The following is an 8,270-nucleotide window of genomic DNA, read 5'->3' as shown; positions in this document are numbered from 1 at the left end:
AATTAAATGGCTCTATAAGTAAATAGTCTCTTACTAAATATTGTAAATGGAAGTCATATAAAGCTATCCATCTCAATGCACTCTTGAGAAAAATTAATTTCTTGGGTAAAAAAAGATGTATGGTTATAATGTCTAGCAAATGGTGTTTTATCTTACAAACGTTGGCAATTTATAGTTAATTTGGAAATGAGTAGAATATGCCACGGTTTGAAAACATGATTTGGTAAGGTTTCATTATTTTCTGCATTTTACATTATCTTAACATATCAATGGGAAGCTTGCAAAGGTAATTTGCTAAATACTTTATGGCATTCTGACTTGTTGTTTGATATTTGTTGATGAAAGTCAGAGGGATGCTTTATATGGATAGACATCTTATGGTTATCACAATCACTTGCTTAGTAATATTTCTGTACTCCTAAAATAAGTCATTATTTTTCAAGTCTGATAATCAAACTGCCTAGAATACTACAATCAATGTACTTATTCATTCCTAAAGTAATTCTTGGACATCTTTTGATATAAAGCACAGGATCCCTCAAAGTCACTATTGTAAACATTTAAACATTTCCATAACCATCTTCCCCTGCCATAGAAGGATATATTCCTGACTACTACTCTTGTAATACTGCATTTGATCAACAGCTCAGCAATCTGTTGGAGATGGCTCTGAGATGGAGAGGGGTGACAAAGCTTTATCTGCTGAGCTACCCCAGGGGGAGGGGTGGTATTGTGTGCAGATGGCATCATATCCTGGTACCAAGACATCTTAACTCAGTCTGCTCTACATGGAGAAGTAGTGACTCTTCTCTGAGCTCCTCACTCTGTCAGTGTGCATCAGAGAAGCTACCTCACAAAGGAACCCCGTTTTTGCTGCCTATATCTGTGACAGTACCCAAAGCTCATGACATGAGCAAGGATCTGAGCATAGATTGGTAAGTAGCTAGAGAGCTTCTTCCTAAGGCTCAGCTCCTGCTTCTCCATTACGCTCTGGTACAACACATGCAGAATGGCCATGTTCTGCTCGCTCTCCCAATTCACTCTACCCTCACTTGTGAACAAAACCCCAGGATTCTTAAACTCTTACATGTGAATCAGCTGTTCCCCATGACCTGCTTGAAGCAGGATGGGAAAGCAGTATGATACCTTAGATGGATATGTTAATTTTCAAACCACCATCTTTGCAATCTCTCTGGTGCATATTGGAGTTACTGGTGGCTAAAAGGACAGCATCATATGCAACCAACAAATATATAACTTTCAGATATCTAAACTGGAAGTTCCATAACATTTAGCTCCACTTTGATGACCTGTCTATGATATTACAAATGGTGTAGACACAGACAAGGAACAGTATTGGTGGAACCCCTTGGTTACCCTGAATAAGTTGAAATTTGAAATATGAGAATGCAGACACAGCAATCTATATAAGCATATGCAGTCAATTCAGAAAGGCTCAGCAAGATGGGGAAGCCTCATCTCATCAGTTTTCCCCATCCCACTAAGCCTTTCTGATATGCAGATTGGCCTTCTGCTGAGGATTTCCCCCACTAGGGTCTCAGCCCTGTCAGAGATGCATGTTAATGTGGGCATCCATAAGAGTGGCGAGTATGTGTGTATATGTGTGTCTGTGTGTATATATATGTGTGTGTGTGTGTGTGTGTGTGTGTGTGTGTGTGTGTGTGTGTGTGTGTGTGTGTGAGTGTGGGTGTCTGTGTGTGTGTCTGTGTGTGCGTGTGTGTCTGTGTCTGTGTGTGCATGTGTGTCTGTGTCTGTGCGTGTGTGTGTGTCTGTGTGTGCGTGTGCATGTGCATGTGTTTGTATGTGTGTGTGTGCGTGTGTGTGTGTGTGTGTGTGTGTGTGTGTGTGTGTGTGTGTGTGTGTGTGTGTGTGTGTGTGTGTGTGTGTGTGTGTGTGTGTGTGTGTGTATGTGTCTGTGTGTGCGTGTATGTCTGTGTCTGTGTGTGCATGTTTGTGTGTGTGTGTGTGTGTGTGTGTGTGTGTGTGTGTGTGTGTGTGTGTGTGTGTGTGTGTGTGTGTGTGTGTCTGTGTGTGTAGGTAAGGTGTTGTATGTAAGTGTAAAGGAGTACCTTTGCCAATGTCATGCAGGGACTGCTAGGGAGAGCACTGCCATTGTCAAGTAAGACAGTGCCAGTGTGCATTTCAAAAACATGCTAATGAGTAGATAATGAGGTCTTTCTCATTGTGGCCATAGCTGTCTCTCCTTTGTCCACAGAGCCTCTGTCTGTTTCCTCTAATTATTTCTGTCTGTTGAATTATATTTATTTCTATTTAATTTCACTGCACTTAACAATGCAAACATTCTTCTGGCCATTCAGCTGACAGAGCCACCATGCACTATACAATACTTGCTAGAGGAAAAAAAATCATGTTGTGATGCAGGATCTTTTCATATATATATTTACAGTTTTTTTTTTTCGTCTATAAAATTAAGCTAAGGAATGTTTTTATGTTTACCTAAATTCCATCCTAGGAAATAAATAGATTGTGTCTAGCAGTAAAGGAGGTGCAGGAAAATCTAATGAGCCATGTTTCATGAAATGATGTTGAATATATATATATATATATATATATATATTACATTTACCAAGCATACTGTGCATATTAGTGTTTACCTATTTCACCTTCCTGTAACTCATTTCCAAAAGGTCCACACAAAGTGATACTATACTTGAAAAAACATTAACATAATAAATAAATTATGAAGAAAACATTATCCAATTCATTGACAGAACACTATATGCAGTAATGATGTGCTGGCATTGGCACAGAACACTATATGCAGTAATGGCCTGCTGGCATTGGCACAGAACACTATATGCAGTAATGGTGTGCTGGCATTGGCACAGAACACTATATGCAGTAATGGCCTGCTGGCATTGGCACAGAACACTATATGCAGTAATGGTGTGCTGGCATTGGCACAGAACACTATATGCAGTAATGGCCTGCTGGCATTGGCACAGAACACTATATGCAGTAATGGTGTGCTGGCATTGGCACAGAACACTATATGCAGTAATGGCGTGCTGGCATTGGCACAGAACACTATATGCAGTAATGGTGTGCTGGCACTGGCACAGTCAGTGAACATATATATCAGTAATATTCCATTCATGCCATGAAGTAACATCTCTTTCTGGCATTAATTGTCAATAGCCCTGAATTTTGTAAAAAAGCAGTTAACACCAGGGAAAATCCAAACAACAAATCCAGATGAGCCTCTGTCTACAGCTACACAAACCTTTCAAAACTTCTTTATAAACTAACCATTAGGAACTCCCAGTACAATGACAAATGATTCCTTGGTTTGCTTTAAACTGATAGGTATCTTCAAACCACATTTGTTTTACAAATACATGAGAAAATGATAGAAAAGAAGTTAAATATTTAACACACAAACTCCTTTATTTGTGATACAGTATACCCACAATTACACAATATGCAAAACGGCTCAATGTGACAGCCAGCACCAAAGCCATACATGCAGCCATCTTGATTAAGAGAAGTGTAACTGAAGCCACAGTACTAAGACTATATAGAAAAAAACTAGTATGTGATAGAAAAGAAACCAACAAGTAAATCCAAAAAACGGAATGGAGTCTACTGGCAAATATATACCAACACAGAATGCTAAAAACAGTCCTTTATTAGAATAAAAAATAATTATCAGTATTCACCAACATAAAAAAATAAGCGCTTTTTTCCCCAATTATACAATTCAGGAGACTTTATCAAACAAGAACTGAACATTACAACAGAGTTTAAATACTAAAAACACTGAAAATCTCCCTCCGAAATGACATCACTTCCTGGCAGAGCACAAAGTTCTAATTAAAGAAACAGAGTATCTTCCTGGCAAAGCACAAAGTTCTAATTAAAGTAGCAGTTTATCTAAAAAGACTATCGGAGAAGGTGGTGGTGTTCTAGTATATATTTTGATTGCCCAAATTTCTTCCCATTTAGTTGTCTCACTGTATTAAACATATATACATTTTTTCAAAAAACACTTTTAACCTATGTAATACGAGCATTTAAACCATATGTTGCACATTTTTATGACAGTTGCTAAATTCTGTCATATAAGAGTTTAGGGCATGTTTTTACAAAGCTGCCAATACTTTGTTATATGGAACCTAATTTAGGATTGCATGTTTATTGTGCATTTGTTTATCTTTTGTTGGCAGTTGCGTGATTGCACATGAACAATTATTGTTGTTTATATTTATTAGAATACTGTCAATATATATTAGTTATTTATTTATTATTTATTACTATTTTATGCATGCGATTTGCACTTGTATATGGTTTTCAGCTCAATGTTCTTTTTAGATACACTTTTTCTTTAATTAGAACTTTGTGCTTTGCCAGGAAGAGACACTGTTTGTTTAATTAGAACTTTGTGCTCTGCCAGGAAATTATGTCATTTGGGAGGGAGATTTTCAGTGTTTTTAGTATTTAAACTCTATTTTAATGTTCAGTTCTTGTTTGATAAAGTCTCCTGAATTGTATAATTGGAGACGAAAGTGCTTATTATTTTACGTTGGTGAATACTGATAATTGTTTTTATTCTAATAAAGGACTGTTTTTACCATTCTGCATTGGTATAAAATTGCCAGTGGACTCCATTTCGTTTTTTGGATTTACTTGTTGGTTTCTTTTCCATCACGTACTAGTCGTTTGGTATGGAGTCGGGGTCTGGCAGTGTATCTACAGGTGACCCACAAATGAGTGGAGAATCAAATGGATCAATTGGTGACTTGTCTATTTTTATTTGACAATTAATGAACTGTATGGATTGGTTGGAGCAAAATACTCTTTCTCAGATGACTATACACCCGACACCAGGTGCTTCTACTTCGGTGAATAACATGGGAGTGCAAGGCTCGGGTAATGGTGAAGGACAGGCAATAGCTTTTAGTGCCTCTACACCATTGCCAAAACTGGACACTAGATCTAATGAGGTAAACGGTGATGAGCATATTGGTGCAGATAACTGTAGCGGGATTTTTAAAACACCCATGCTATCTGAGTGGTTAAAGAATGATTGCATATTAGCGAATAGTACAAAAGTTACTAGTATGACATTACAGGATCAACTTAATGAACTAGCGGTACCTTTTAAAAATAAAAAACATACAAATGGATAACCATTTTCTTAAAGAGTGCCTTAAACAGAGAACTGTATGAAAAGGCCTTAGGATGTGACGTTTTCCTACAGGATTGGTTTCAGGTTCCAGTTTTCATAAAGACTTGTTAGGACTATTTGATAGATTTGGGTTTGAATATATGCAAATGGTTATTGACTATAATAACAGAATGATTGAATCTTTGAGTTCTGAAGTGATAAAATCCTGCCTTTACAAACAACAAATTTAAATATTGTCACATCTTCTGGAGCATAGAAGAACAAATGCTTATTATTAAAAGGAGGAAGATGAAGAAGTTGGCTAGGGATGAGCAGGAATATGCTGACAACTTAGCATACCCTAACCCCTCCCCCCCACAAGTTTGGCAGCAACATAAAAGAAGTGGTAAACAACAAGGGAATGGTGTTCGAACTTTCAATGAGGTGACAGAGATGGACACCTTTGAAGAAGAACATTGTTTAGACAAAGAATAATATCCACCATTGAGGCGCTCAGAGCATCTAATGAGTCAACAGAGACCCCAACAACAGCAGAGAGGCCAGTACAGCAACTTTCAAAGGGGGGGGTGTATGAGAACAGGGGTCAGAACAGGAACACTCGGAGGGGGCAATAGATGTTGCCCCATCTGAGGAAACGGTTTTAAACAACATGAAGAACAGCAATGGTAGTATATTACCGCCATTAACACTGCACTTCAATTCTGAAAAAGACTTCAAAGTATATAATTATACTGATTTATTCTTTAATGTGACTATTTGTGACATTTTTGCTAAGGGCTTTACATTTGTACCAGATAAATCCATGAATTTAGTCCACACTTTAATGGACTTGAAGCAATATGTTAGTGAATTAAATCTTAATGTTATGTTTAATAATGCAAAGGGTTTTAAAGACCCATTCACAATCTCCAGCACTTTTAACCTGCCCTTACACCTTACATTGTTAATGTTTGAAAAGGTTTGTGAGCTGGACATTCGGGACATGAACAGGGTGAGGAATAGAAAGTCTGGTTTAAACAAAGTATATACTAACTTAAATGATGAGGAAGAATCTGAACTTGCTTTTTTGATGGAGAATAATGGTGTGAGGATTATGAAATCAGACAATGGTGGTGGGGTAGTTATTATGTATACAGTTGACTACAATAACAAAATGTTGGATATCTTGAATATGGATACTTACACTAAGAGTTCCCTCAATGAAATGAATGAGGCATATAGGAGAGTTAAAGGGTTCATACAGGATATGTTCATTGATGGTTTGATGTCTATTAATGAACTACATTATTTAACGGTGGAATACCCAATTATTCCAACTATTTTTGAGGCCCTAAAAATCCACAAAGATGTCCATCAGCCACCTATGAGGCCCATTGTGGATGTTTGTGGCTCTATTACATTTACACTAGCTAAGTATCTTGATAAAGCCCTAAGCCAGCTAGTATGGAACAAACCCAATATATGTATTGACTCATGGGATTTTTTAAAGAAAATGGATGAAATTGAATATAGTAATGACTATTCATCCATCACTATAGATGTTATCAGCTTGCATAGTGTTATTCCCCATGAAACAGGACTTCAGTGGTTTTGTGAGTACCTGCAAACAAAGCACATTGGTCAGGACAAAATTAACTTATATGAACAAATGATGGATATTGTATTAAGAAGCAATTTTATTTTGTTTGAGAGTGAGTACTTTTTACAGAATGAAGGTGTCGCAATGGGATATGCATGTGGTGGCTTGTATGCCAATATCATTATGATGGAGAGGGGGAAATGCTTTGTTTTCCCATCCCAATATTATCCATTCTGTAAAACATATGTTCATTATTTGGACGATATACTTATTTTGTGGAATGGACAAATGGATTTGATTGATGCTTTTATTACTTTTATTAATGGCACTACATTTTTTAAATTTACACACTCAACAGGTAATGACAGAATTTCTTATTTAGACATTTTGTTAGCAAAGAATGAAGCATTAAATTGTTTTGTTGCTAAAATATTTCATAAGAACACATATTCAAACAGTTTTCTGCATTTTAGTAGTAGTCATCCATTTCACCAAAAATGGGCTGTAGCCTGTAATTAAGGGACAGTTTGTGCGTGCAGCCTGGATGACTACTGAATGGAATACATTTTTAGTGGAATGTGACATTCTTAAATAGATGTTCATTAGAAGGAAATATCCAGTGAAACTAATTGATCAAATAATGAATGAAGTTATTAATAGGAGACAAAAAGGTCACTTTGTCCCTATTCTGAAAATTACAGAGGTTGAGAGAATAGAATTTAGTACTAATGAGTCATTAGTTTTACCTGACTCAGGTCCTGCAAACCTTATTGACAATAAGGTGGCTGAAATTAATAAATCATATCAGAATAGTTTTATAACTACTTTTAGTAGGGATGCATATAACATCAAAAATATATTAAATAAGAACTGGGAATTCATACGCAATGACAAGGATATGGTAAATATTCTTGGGAAAGGTCCGATTTGTGTATATAGGAAAGGCTGTTGTTTGAAAAATATATTTGAACATCATGCACCAAAACGAAGTAGGGGACATATGTATAAATGTGGAAGACGCAAGTTTTGTAGCAATATACTTGAAGCTGAAGATGTAGAAGTCAATGGAATGAACATTTAGATCAGTGGTAAATTCTCTTGTAACACGGAGATAATTGTTTATTGTGCCCTATGTGTACTTTGCTCATGTTTTTACATTGGCAAAACTGAACGAAAGTTGAAGAATAGAATAGGTGAGCATCTTAGGGATATTCATGATGGCCACGACCATAATGCATTAGCCAAACATATTAATATATACCCAGAACACTATTTTAAATGATTTTATACTGGAAAGTATGGTGTATTCCACTCGGGGAGGTGCTTGGCCATACTATTTAGAAAAAATGGAACTAGCCTGGCAGTTGCGCTTGAATGCTGCATGTTTGCTAGGCTTAAATGATAACATTTCCATTAGTAGTTTGCTAAAAATTAAAGCATTAGGTAGAGACTGATGGAAATACACCTTTTAACTATTTAGTTATTTTTTAACTATGTTATTTATTTAGTTGGTATTTATTA

General features: G+C 36.4%; 1 protein-coding gene across 1 annotated transcript in view; it reads left to right on the top strand.

Moving 5' to 3' along the window:
• Positions 1-8,270, top strand: part of LOC122796782 (macrophage mannose receptor 1-like) — a 2,734,532-nt gene that overhangs the window by 745,595 nt on the left and 1,980,667 nt on the right. The gene's annotated exons all lie outside the window — the stretch shown is intronic.

This window comes from Protopterus annectens, chromosome 3.part0, assembly GCF_019279795.1.
Source record: "Protopterus annectens isolate FY-2018-M chromosome 3.part0, PAN1.0, whole genome shotgun sequence".
Classification (NCBI taxonomy): Eukaryota; Metazoa; Chordata; order Ceratodontiformes; family Protopteridae; genus Protopterus; species Protopterus annectens.
Note: the sequence above shows the minus strand (reverse complement) of the source record. Positions and strands in the feature narration are given on the sequence as shown.